Raw genomic sequence first — 13,021 nt, forward strand, 5'->3', positions numbered from 1 at the left:
GGAAATCAAGGGATATGGGGAAAAGGCACGAAAGCAGAGTCGAGGATTAGAAGATCATTGATGATCTCATTGAATAGCAAGGCAGACTAGACGGGCTGTATGACTTTCATGCTTCTTTGTCTTATGGTCTTACTGTCTTAGTATTAGGCAATATCCGGAAAGAACAGTTAGCGGCTAGGGAGCAAAGTGCAAAATGGTAAGCAAAGACAATATCTTTGACTGTTCAAAATTGCAAAAGAATTTCTGCTCACCCAGTAACTGATGCCATACAATCAGTCTGACAAATCAGAAGGCACAGAGCGGTTAAAGGTGGTGATGATGACAGACATTGGCACTGAAGGCTTTCGTCTGAACTTTTGACATATTTTAAAATGACACTGCCAAGGGACAATAACATCTAAATGACAGCTAGACGGCATTCTGGCTACTGTTAATAATACACTATCAGCCAACATGGGGACTCAGAAAATAAGTTGAGTGATGAGCAATTTGTTGCAATAAGAATTAAGATGAGTTTGGACAGGACATGAACGTGATAGGAGAAAAACTAGACAGACAGTCTGGTTCATCAAAAGGAAAGAGACAGTCTGGACGGCTTGGCTTGGTGGCAAGTGAAGGGCATGGAGTCAGTAGATCCAGTCAACTGAATGTACTGAATTTTAGTGACAGTGAAGACCTCATACTTACTGTGTCACAGAATTTTTAAAGACACTTTGTACTAGAAAAGGGGAACCCGAAATTATTCTTCAACAGTCAACAGTTGAGGAAGCCCGACTTTGTTTTACGTAGTCCAGCAAGACCTGGTAATGAATGGTTAAACCAGTTGGTTACCATAAAAGTTCAAGGCTACACATTTGAACTTACGGGAACAGTGATGAGTGAACCAGGGAAAATCACCAAGGTGAGGAAGGGCTTTAGCATGGTCAAAGGAATCAAAAGTGAAGGTGAGAGTTTGATCAAGCAGATCAGTAGCTACAGAAATGATGTGGAGAGTGGAGAGCCAATGGGTAAACAGTTTGGAATTTTAAAGTCTTCCTATCGGTTCCTTGGACAAATGTTTATGTTAGGGTGGAATCTGAATAGACAGCAATAGTAAGAAGTGGTCAGGGATGACCTCATCTGTGAAAGACATGACGGGAGTAAAGAGGCCACGTGAAGTTCTAAGGTCAAGGAGCTAGTTAAATATTGGTAGGAAGTTAATAAGATTGTGCAGACTAAGAAGACAGAGGACATGATAATATAAATTGTTGATTTGTTTCTTGCAGTAATTTGCATTTCTGTAATTACCTATGGCTTTTATTTTAAACCAGCAAATATATATGAAAATATCTGTTTTTTTGTATCGGTATCTCTAAGATACTCAGCAATGAGATGTCTCAAAGGTATTCAACAACAAAGAAATCCAATAATAAAATCTGATATTTCCAAGTCTAGATAAATCAATTCATCTAGCTGTATGCAGGAATATGTATGTGAATATGGACACAATCCATTTCATGCTCTAAACCCCAATGATAAGTGAAGTTTTCCAACTGACAAGTTGACAGACGTGATTGATGTTTGCTCAGTAAGAATAATTAATTTTGAACATCAATTAAAACCGCATATCAGAATGGACCCTGGTGTTTTAAAAAACGGATAATTTTTCTTTATTGAATTAAGAATTCAGAGTGTTGTTGAAATATCATACAAATTGGATCTACTTTACATTTGTGCCTAGATTATCTTATGGAGTAGACGCTTTATTGAGCATGCAAGTAAATTAGTTAAAAAAAATGGCTCCGTATCACCGTTAACACATTTTGGTCAAATCGCTGAAAAGATCTGTATTGATGAAATAATCAAGTTGAGTTAAACATCTCTCTCAATGTTCAGAACAACTCACTGCATCGTTTAACTTCAAAAGCAAGATTCTCATGAGGGAATGGCAAGTTGCCTATTGAGGAAGATTATTGCTTGCTAACAAACCTTATCAACTGCACATCTCACTTCATTAACATGAAGTTTCCCATCCAGTCCCCTCGCTGTGAGCAAACTAGCCACTGAGAATTCTTGATATGGAAACCAGCGTATGTACTTGCCAACTTTCGAACATCTGATGGCATTGTTGTCTGTTCCTCCACATCGCAGAGACCACACTGACCTGGCTGGCGACGTGGGATCAGTTGCCAAAGTCTGGTGCCTTGGCCTCCATTGCTGGTCATGCAGGAAAAGGATGACACTTCTCAGGATCACCTATTCATCAGGAACTCCATGTCCCTGACAGAGAATGGTGACATCTCTTTCCCCTTCTCCGACATGTTCAAAATGACTGTATGTCACCAAGGAGGGTAGCTTTGGAATGCCAGTGCTTGATTGGATGCATAGTGGACTAAATGAGGCCCGGTGCCAAGGATGCTGGTCTTTCAGTTGATATTTGTTGACTGGTGAGTTGTTCCCCGAAAGGTGAGTGCCAGGCTGGGGTTAGAATCAGGAAGAGGGGAGCCATTGAGGAAGGGTATGCAGTTACGATGCAAGTTTAGTGAGATACAACGAGAGATTTCAATAAGCCTCACAGCTTGAAATCATCATGAAACTTGACAAAACGATTTTGCCAAAATTTCAGCTCAATGATTCAGGTTTGTGATTTTTATCGAAATTCAAAAATATTATAGACATTATGGTAACCTTTTTTGAACAATAGGATGAGATGACAAGGATGGAACAACAATAGGAAAAGTCCGTGCTGGGATGGCAGGTAGGAGTCATCTAAATTACAAAGGGATGATGGGGTAAGGTTAAGATCGTGTAGTTCATTAACAAGGTAAAGGGACAGACAATGCACATTAAAAAGCTTTAAATAGCAAAAGCAGAATCATTATCAGAACTTGAAAAAAGTGGTTAGGGTCTGAAATCGTTGAACTAGATACTGAGAACTGGAAAATGGCTAATAGTAAAACAGGTTACAATTCCTCAAATCTTTCACTGGCCAGGGTGGAAGTGCAGCAGAGATTTAGAATTGCCATCAATTGATAGCTCAGGGTTAGCTTTGCAGACTGAATGAATATATTAAACAAACCAAAGACCCAGTCTCTGTTTTGTCTCTCCATTGCAGATGACATAAGAACTTGAGCAGCATTATCTCACTACGCTGCATCATATAGTAACACCACTATTCATGGCAAGAATGCAAATGTTTGAATAATTCCCCTGTTAATTACACCTGCAGAATGCTCTGCTGCAAGTGACTAGAATTTGTTTTGCATACATAATTTGTGCTGCATACATAATCTGTGTTTAACTTGATGGAAAAGTCATCCCTGTTTTAATCTGGAAACGTTATTGCAAGTTCTCATGTTTGGAATGATCTGTTAAGGAGTCGGAGACGTTGTGGGATTAAGCTGTCAGAGTTATCACTTGAAGTACGTTGCACAAGGTTTTTCTTTAAAGAAGACAGTATCAGCTCTGTTCAATGCATAAAAGGTAATAATACAAATGTTTCAAAAGTTTCAAAACTGATCGCACAAAGTGATAAGTACATATTCTACAAAAGCCTGGATGCAACCATCATCAATAATACATAGGAACACAATAAACAGTCACAAGGTAGGCCATATGAACCATCAAATGAGCTCCATCATTCACTAAGATCACAGATGAGCTTTTGTATCAACTCCAATTTCTCACCCTATCCACATATCCTTCAAATGCCTAAGTGAACTGCAGCCCAATTATAAACATAGCGTTTAAATGTATCACGTTTACAAAGTACAAGACAGAGCCTAATTCTCAAGACATCTCCAATTGCCAATGACTGCAGATTTGTAACATTGACCTACTGGTGTCCAGAGAGGTCGGTGTTTTGTGTTTCTTTTTATTTTATTGAGTGAAAAACATAGTATATTGACAATAAAAGTAAAAGACCAGACAAAATACCTGTGGCTATATTCTACATCAATATCATACAGGAAGCAAGTAATTAGCAGGAGCATGCAGTATTGAAGAAAACTACTGAACTTACCATACAATTACAATCCCTACGACTTGAATTACCCATATTTAAAATAGGCAGTGCATGCATTAGTCACAAGGCTTTAATCAGCATCCTAGCATTCATATAAATTTCAAATGTCACAGTTATGGTATCTTAAGTGCTCTGAGTATTTCAGGAAGACAGTGAGTCTTTGTTAATTTATTTCATCCTCTGAAAATTGTACCTTACCTATTCTCCTTATAGGCACAAAGTTAAAACAACTTGGAATGTGTTCTTCCATTAATTATTTTAACATACTTATAGTTTGTCGGAAAGCTCAGACAGATGATGCTGACATCCTTCAGACCCAAAATTCTTCTTGTTATTTATGAGTTTTGTTTCCACAGAAGTGAGTAGTTGACATTTTTAAATAATGTTATAAATATTGTTTTCCTCCTGGTACAATCCCAGCTGGTAGTACGACTGTACAAGTCAGAGCCCAGAATGAAATATGGAAATTTGTTTAAATATTAGTCAACATGGTGGACAGTTACTGAAATATAGTCACACAAGGCTGCATAATTTCTTTAACAACAGAAGTATATTACACAAAAGACAAAAACAAGGAAAAAAATTAAGCTATCTAAACATGGAACAGTTTGAAAGATCCTAAATGACATTAAGCATTACAGAGACTGAATCAAGAGAAATTACTTCTCTATACTGAATCTTTAAATTTGACCTAATTCTTTCCTGTTCTTTCCTATGAACTGTGAAATCTTTTGAAATGAATACTTACAAAACTAACAGCTTGGGCTTATTCACCTTTTAATAACACGCTGATTTCTAACCAAGAACTCCTGCTTTAAAGGCTTTACCAATTAAACTTTTATACAGAGGTAACCACGCTTTCCTTGAGCTGTCCTATACATCTAGAGAAACAATTTGACTCAAATCCTCAACAGAGTTCTTCAAAACTATCCCAAAAAGTTTTCAAATCTCTAAATATTCTAAGCTAAAATCAATCCTTGATTACTCTGAACCAAAACCAAGACAATGGCCTTCAATGTTTACAATCCCTATCCTAAGCATCACGGTAAAAGAAATTTTCCACAAATGTTCCAGGGGGTCGCTGTTCTCTGCCACATACTGGATTTGGTCTCTGTTCCAGAAGAAGTGTCTTACCTAATTATTGGTTAAAATATCTTTTCACAAAAGAAACCTGCCCATATGCTCCTATTTTACAATCAAATCTTTAAGTACATTAAGACATCAGGCACCCTTCATATTATTAGTTCTATATAAAATTATAGTTAAAAATAATTTTTTATATTATTATAAAGAGGCAGTACTCTGGAAGTCTATAATTTTCACTTATAGTTTACAAAGTAGGAATCAGAAGAAATCACTTCTACACACAAACGGTGGAGGAGGTTTGGAACTCTCTTCCAGAAATGGCAGTGGTTGCTAGAACATTGTAAATTGTATATCCGAGACAGATAAATCTTTGTTTAGCAAAGGTATTGAGGGATATCGGCAAAGGCAGGTATATGGAGTTCGGCCACAGACCAGCCATAATCTCACTGAATGGTTGAAGAAGCTCAAGGGGCTGCATGGCCTACTCCATCCATTTCCTATATTTTTAACTCTGCTTCATTTCATTGTATGTCTTTGAGAGATAACTTAAAATGGTGCTCATCTCCCATAATGCATGTCAAACATTATTCTGGCCAACATACGCAGCAAGTAAATCATGCCTGCACAAAAGTGCCTGCTACAGGCAGTGTAGTTGAAAATCAAATATCACATAGAATATTCTCACTTATCCAAATCTTGACTTTTAAAATGAATATGCTTTGTTTTCCTCTTACTTGGGGTACTTAAATTGGATTACACACCAATTTGAGGGTTGCTAAATGGAGTATTAAGAAAGATTCAGATGACTAGCATGTAATAAAACTGTTTAATCTCCTGCCGCATGGTATAAAATGTCAGAACAATAAATACTGATGTAATACTGTGTTCTGATTTCATATCCCACATCCGATCATATTTTTATTCAATGTTTTGATTTGCTGTTATCTGCAGTTAAGTAGTTACCCAAAGTGCACTTGGGAAGCAAAGCCAATTGAAGCTGTAGTGTATAGGTGGAGGAACTGAGCATTGTAAAAATGTACAGTGTCATGAGTGGTTGAAGGGTATAATTACAGGTTGAAAAATTTATGTAAGCAGAACAGGTTGAGTTATAAATGCAGATATAAGAATTTATAATGAGAACAAATAAGCCGAAGTACAAGAAGATGTTCAATATATAATTATAGTAGTGTGCTCTACCTACTTATTTCTTGCACGCATACACTTGTTGGATGGCACTGAAATCATTGACAGAACTATGAGAATAACATCAGAAACATCAAAACAGAAAGTAAGGGATATAGAATTTTGGATTTTAATAAATAATGCTCAATTAAATTTATTAAAATAACTTGTTAATTTAATCAATTATTGTATCTCATTTAAAACAACCAATTTCAATTTGGAGATTTTTACGTTCTGCAGCAACTGTTTTAAAACTTCAATATCAATTCTCAACCTTTCTTCATTAATGCATTTTGTTGAACGCGCATAATCGCATAGTGACCTGTAAACGTGACACTCGATTGGTATCGCTGCTGAATCCCTTTCACAAATTTCTTCTGATCTGTTCACCTTAAAAAACACTGTTTCTACTATCTCAACAAGAGCAAGAGTTTCTGCCGCCAACTACTCTTCCGATCTTCTTAATCATCCCAACTTAAGGGAATTACAGGTAGTTCCCTTTACAGTGAATGTCTGGAATTATCTACCCCAGTGAGTTAAGAAAGCTTGATCAGGGAAAGTGTTTAACAGGGAAATAGACAGATTCTTGATATATAGGGGAGTTGAATGCTGTGATGTGCTCGTATTAACAAGAAACTGAGGCATGTGGGAGGTCAGCCATGATCTTGTTGAATGGCGGGGCAGGCTTGAGTTAAGTGTGTACAAGAAAATTTTCTTATTCAGTATGTGGATGTATCTACTAGAGAAGGAGCAAAACTTGACCTACTCTTGGGAAATAAGGCAGGGCAAGTGACCGAGGTGTCAGTGGGGGAGCACTTTGGGGCAAATGATCATAATTCTATAGTTTTAAAATAGTTACGGAAAAGGATAGACCTGATGTAAAAGTTTCAATTCTAAATTGGAACAAGGCCAATTTTGACAGATTTTGGCAAGACCTTTCAAAAGTTGATTGGAGTTGAATATTTGCAGGTAAAGGGACGGCTGGAAAGTGGGAAGCCTTCAAAACGGCGATAATGAGAGTCCAGAGACAGTATGTCCCTGTTAGGGTGAAGGGAGAGGCTGGTAGATGTAAGGAATGCTGGGTGACTAGAGAAATTGAGATTCTGGTCAAGAAAAAGAAGGAAACATGTGTCAGGTATAGACAGCAGGGATCGAATGAATCCCTAGAAAAGTATGGGGCAGGAGAAATATACTTAAGAGGGGAATAAAATGAGAAAAGAGCAAAAAGGGGGCATGAGATAGCTTTGACTAAACGGTTACGGAGAATCCAATGATCTGCAAATCCATTAAGGATGAAAGAGTAAGAAGGGAGAGAATAGGGTCCCTTAAAGATCAGCAAGGCTGCCTACGTGTGGAACCGCAGGAGATGGGGCGGTGGTACTAAATGAGTATTTTGCATCAGTGTTTACTGTGGACAACAATATGGAAGCTAGAGAACTTGGGGAAATAAATAGTGATATCTTGAAAAGTCTCCATATTACAGTGGTAGTGATGCAGGATGTCTTAAAACGCAGAGGTGGATAAATCCACGGGACCGAATCAGGTGTACCCTGGAACTCTGTTTGAAGCTGGGAAGTGATTGCTGGGCCACTTACTGAGATATTTGTATCATCGATAGCCAATGGTGAGGTGCCAAAAGACTGGCAGTTGGCTAACGTGGTGCCACTGTTTAAGAAAGCCAGTAAGGAAAAGCCAGGGAACTATAGACCAGTGAGCCTGACATCAGTGGTGAGCAAGTTGTTGGAGGGGATTCTGAGGGACAGGATTTACATGCATTTGGAAAGACAAGGACTAATTAGGGATAGTCAACATGGTTTTGTGCGTGGGAAATCGGTGTCTCGCTAACTTGATTGAGTTTTTTGAATCAAGAGGATTGATGAAGGCAGAGCGGTGGACATTGTCTGTATGGACTTCAGTAAGGTGTTCGTCAAAGCTCCATGTGGCAGACTGGTTAACAAGATTATATCACATGGAATACAAGGAAAAGTAGCCATTTGGATACAAAATTGGCTGGACAGAGGGCGGTGGTAGAGGGTTGCTTTTCAGACCAGAACCGTGACCAGTGGTGTGCCACAGGGATTGGTGCTGGGTCCACTGCTTTTTGTCATTTATATAAAAGATTTGGATGTGAGTCTAGGAGGTATGGTTAGTAAGTTTGCAGATGACACCAAATTTGGTGATGTAGTGGACAGCCAAGAAGGTTACCTCAGAGTACAATGGGGCCTTGATCAGGTGGGCTGAGGGGCCGAGGGGTGGCAGATGGAGTTTAATCTAGATAGATGTGAAGTGCTGCATTTTGGTAGGGCAAATCAAGGCAGGACTTATACACTTAACAGTAAGGTCCTGGGGAGTGTTGCCGAACAAAGACGTTGGAATGCAAGTTCATAGGTCTCTGAAAGTAGTGTTGCAGGTAGACAGGAGACAGTAAGGACTGCAGATGCTGGAAGCCAGAGTCAACAGATGTGAAGCTGGTAAAGCACAGCCGGTCAGACAGCATCCAAAGAGCAGAAAATTCCATGTTTTGCGCCGAAACATCGACTTTCCTGCTTCTTGGATGCTGTCTGACCTGCTGTGCTTTGCCAGCTTCACATCTACTGACTCTGACTGCAGGTAGACAGGTAGTGAACGCGGCATTTAGTTCACTTGCCTTTACTGGTCAGTGCAGAGTGTAGGAGTTGTGAAGTCACGTTGCAGCTATACAGGATATTGATCAGGCTACTTTTGGAATACCGCGTTCAATTCTGGTCTCCCTTCTATGGGAAAGATGTTGTTAAACTCGAAAGGGTTCAGAAAAGATTTACAAGGATGTTGCCAGGGTTGAAGGGTTTGAGCTATAGGGAGAGGCTGAATAGGCTGGAACAGTTTTCCCAGGAGTGTCCAAAGCTGACTGCTGACCTTGTAGAGGTTTATAAAATCATGAGAGGTATGGATAGGGTGAACAATCAAGGTCTTTTCCCCAGGGTAGGGGTGTCCAAAACTAGAGGGCATAGGTTTAAGGTGAGAAGGGCAAAAGGGACCTAGGGTACAACTTTTTCACGCGGAAGGTGATGTATGTATGGTATGACTTGCCACAGGAAGTGGTGGAGGCTGGTACAATTACAACATATTAAAAGCCATCTGGATGGGTATATGAATAGGAAGGGTTTAGAAGGATATGGGCCAAACACTGGCAAATAGGACTAGATTAAATTTAGGATATCTGATCAGCATGGACAAGTTGGACCAAAGGGTTCATTCCCGTGCCGTACATCTCTATAACTCATACAATGACCTCGTTTTGATCTTTATCCCCGTCATCTTCTTCTGAATATTCTGTTTTGTTATAGTCCTGGACACTATTATTACTGTTTTGGATATTTTAATGGCATAATTGTACTTTGAATCATACCTGAAGAATCAACCGACTATACCTGGGCATTTATCAGATTTATTCTTTCAACTCCCAAATTCTTTTCACTTGTCAAAATTGTCAAAAGTATTTCTGTCTTTATTTCTCCGAGTTAAAGTTTTGCTTCGTACTTTGTCTGCAACCTGTATGTAGGTGGTCTGGCCAGTCTGTTAACACGGTGTCCTCCATCTTCTGTCATAAGAATGACTGCCCCATTTGCACAATGAACACTGACAGAAAAGAATGAGTTCCAAGGAATATTTTTAGTGTCTTACACTGCTGCAGCAATTTTTGTTTTAAATTAACCCACATCAAACTAGAAGTCTGTCTAAACTCAACATTTTGCACAGTTCAGTGACTTAGATGCCAGCACAGACTGTAGAATTTCCACATGGAAGTTTTGCAGTCTTCCAAGTTTTCTCCTAATCGTGTTTCAGTTAGAACGATGTTTAATTTTCAATATTTGACTTACAAACTGCTAACTATCCTCTGACATCAATGATAAAATGATGGTGAGATAAAGTCCAGTCATATGTTTTTCTGGTCATAGTTTAATTCCAAATCTTACATACCAACTCCAACTCTTCTGGTGATCTGATCCTATAAGAAACGCAAAGATGCACCCTGTCAGGTTCTCATCCAACTACCCTGAATTAACATATGACCATCATCTGCTCCATAGTTTCATCGGGCCTCAGGCATCCCTGCCAGACCCTACGAAATGATAACACTAATAACTCTTTCTTTCAGTACTCTACAGCTTAGTTGGTGATCAAAAGCAATGTTTGTGAGCCTACGTAAAGAGGAGGAAGTGTGCGCACAATCGTTTTTTAGTCAATTGGGCCGTTCATAAACTGTTTTTGGTTTTAAGATATCATTGTTAAATTATGGTCACCATTCATTGTATAGAAAACTATTAATTTTTCCACCCAGTAGGGTCACCTGACTGCTGATGTACAGCTGTTGGCAAGAACGATGTAAGACAGGTGGGGAAGAAAGACCGATTGAACTTCAAAAATAACCAGTTAGCTTTGGGCTGCCTTGGGACATCTTCTTAGGGATATAACAGGGCAGAACATAAATTAAGACATAGCAGGAACTGCAGATGCTGGAGAATCTGAGATAACAAGGTGTAGAGCTGGATGAACACAGCAGGCCAAGCAGCATCAGAGGAGCAGGAAAGCTGACGTTTCGGGTCGAGACCCTTCTTCAGAAATGGATTCTTTCATCTATTTTTCAAGATTTTGGTATGCAGCTCAACATTTACCACTTGAGTTGGCAAAGTGCAAATTTTGACTCCCTAGGGAGCAAATATTGAATGAAATGAACATTCTCTATGATGACCAGAAAATGACAAAATCTATTCAAATAGAGGGATCATTCACAATGATTGGCAAATCCTAGAAGCATCTAAACAAAGTTTTTATGGAATAGGTTTCATGTGTGCAAGGCTTACGAACAGGGCAGCTGTTCTGTTAAAAATTAATTCACAGATGCAGCTCTTGGGAACACCATGACAGATGTGATGTTAGATAGAGAAAGGTTTCTGATACGCAAGATCTAAAACAGAACAGGGTACACATTAAACTGCAATGTGCATTAAAAATCTGAATTAGGTGAAATATTTCATATAAAAAGAGGTTATTGATCTTTATCAAAGATCAGTTTCAATTGAAATCCACATTCGCAAGTTTTCTACTCCATCACAGTCACTTTTGGCAAAAGCTGTCAATTACACACACTGATGAAACTGTTAATTTCTAAATTTGAAGCTGCTATTCATAATTAAAATATTGTTATTTATATGACCACACAAAACTGTAAATTTAGCTGACTTATTACTGATGCCTTAGTTGAAGCAACTACTATAATATCATTTAGTTTGCAAAGATTGCAATATTGTGCATAATGGGCGAATGACATGCCCTAATTCATGAACAAATCACCATATAATGCTGAATAAAAACAGCTCTGCCTCGATGTGTTACAGGTTTACGTTATGAAAAAAGGTTTAAAGTGCCTATTTACCATTGTGTATGCAGTATGACAGCTGTCATGACCATGGTTGGAATTAAATATTCCAAGATACTTGCTTCGTAAAAGAGATAAGCAAAATGAAAAAGCAGGGTGGATTGTTTTGATAACAATGAATGGGATAAAGTCAGACAGAAAGAAACTTATCTTGAAAACCAAGTCATGGAATCCAAATAGATTGTGCTAAGAGACTAAAAGGGAGAGAAACACTGGTGGGAGTATGTTATTGACTCCTAACAATATATATAGCTCTAAAGAGAGTTTAAATCAGCAAATTAGAGGTACATGCAATAGGCCTAATCCAGTAATCATGACAGAATTTAATTCTCATGTAGACTGAGTAAGGCAAATTTGAGCAACCATGTGGAGGAGACGTTCATGGAATTAATTCATGATAGTTTTCTAGATTAGAATGTTGAGGAACCAACAGGGGAACAGGCAATTTTAGATGTAGTTTTCTTCAACCAGACATGGTTAATTAATAACATTGCAGTAAAGGAGCCTCCGGATCAAGCAATCACACTGTGCAAGTCTCTCATTGAATTGAGAAGTGCTTTAGTTAAGTCTGAAACTTATGTCTTGAATCTGAACAAAGCAAACAATGTAGATGAGGACTGTGTTGGGTAAAATTAACTGGAAATCTACATTAAAAGACATGATGGCAAATAACCAATGGCAAACATTTAAAGAATTAATTCAAAATTTGCAACATACATTCCCTTAACCAATCCACAGGAAAAGTGGCCCAAACCGGATAAAAAAGGCTTGCATTAGACTAAAGGACAAGGTTTATAACGTTGTCAAAGACAACAGTAAACCTGAGACCTTGAAGGATTTTAAAATGCAGCAAAGAATGACAAAAATAGAGGAACAAAAAAAAAGAGTTCAGATATGAAGGTAAATTTCCAGGAGATACAAAAACAAAGAATTTTAACCATCAAAATACATTCTACATCGCCTGCACCCACTCCACCTCTCATTTTTAAACTGTGGGCCCAGTTCTAATCCTTCCCAGAAGGGAACATCCTGACATTAGCCACCCTGTCGTGTCCCCTCAGGATCTCAAGTGATTCGGTAAAAGCAGTTCTCATTCTTCTAAATTTCAAGACATAGTTCCAATCTGTTCATGTAAGACAATTGATTCATATCAGCAGTCAAATTAGTCTGCTCTCTACTGCTTTTATATAATTATATCCTTTCTGAAGTAAAGAGGCCACAACTATATTCAGTGTTCCATATGTGATTTCACTAATGCCCCCTACAAAGTAAGTTACTACATTAATAACATTCCATTTGTCTTCCTACTCTTTTGCCGTACATGGTGAGAT

Source organism: Rhincodon typus, chromosome 20 (genome assembly GCF_021869965.1).
Source record: "Rhincodon typus isolate 14 chromosome 20, sRhiTyp1.1, whole genome shotgun sequence".
Taxonomy (NCBI): Eukaryota; Metazoa; Chordata; class Chondrichthyes; order Orectolobiformes; family Rhincodontidae; genus Rhincodon; species Rhincodon typus.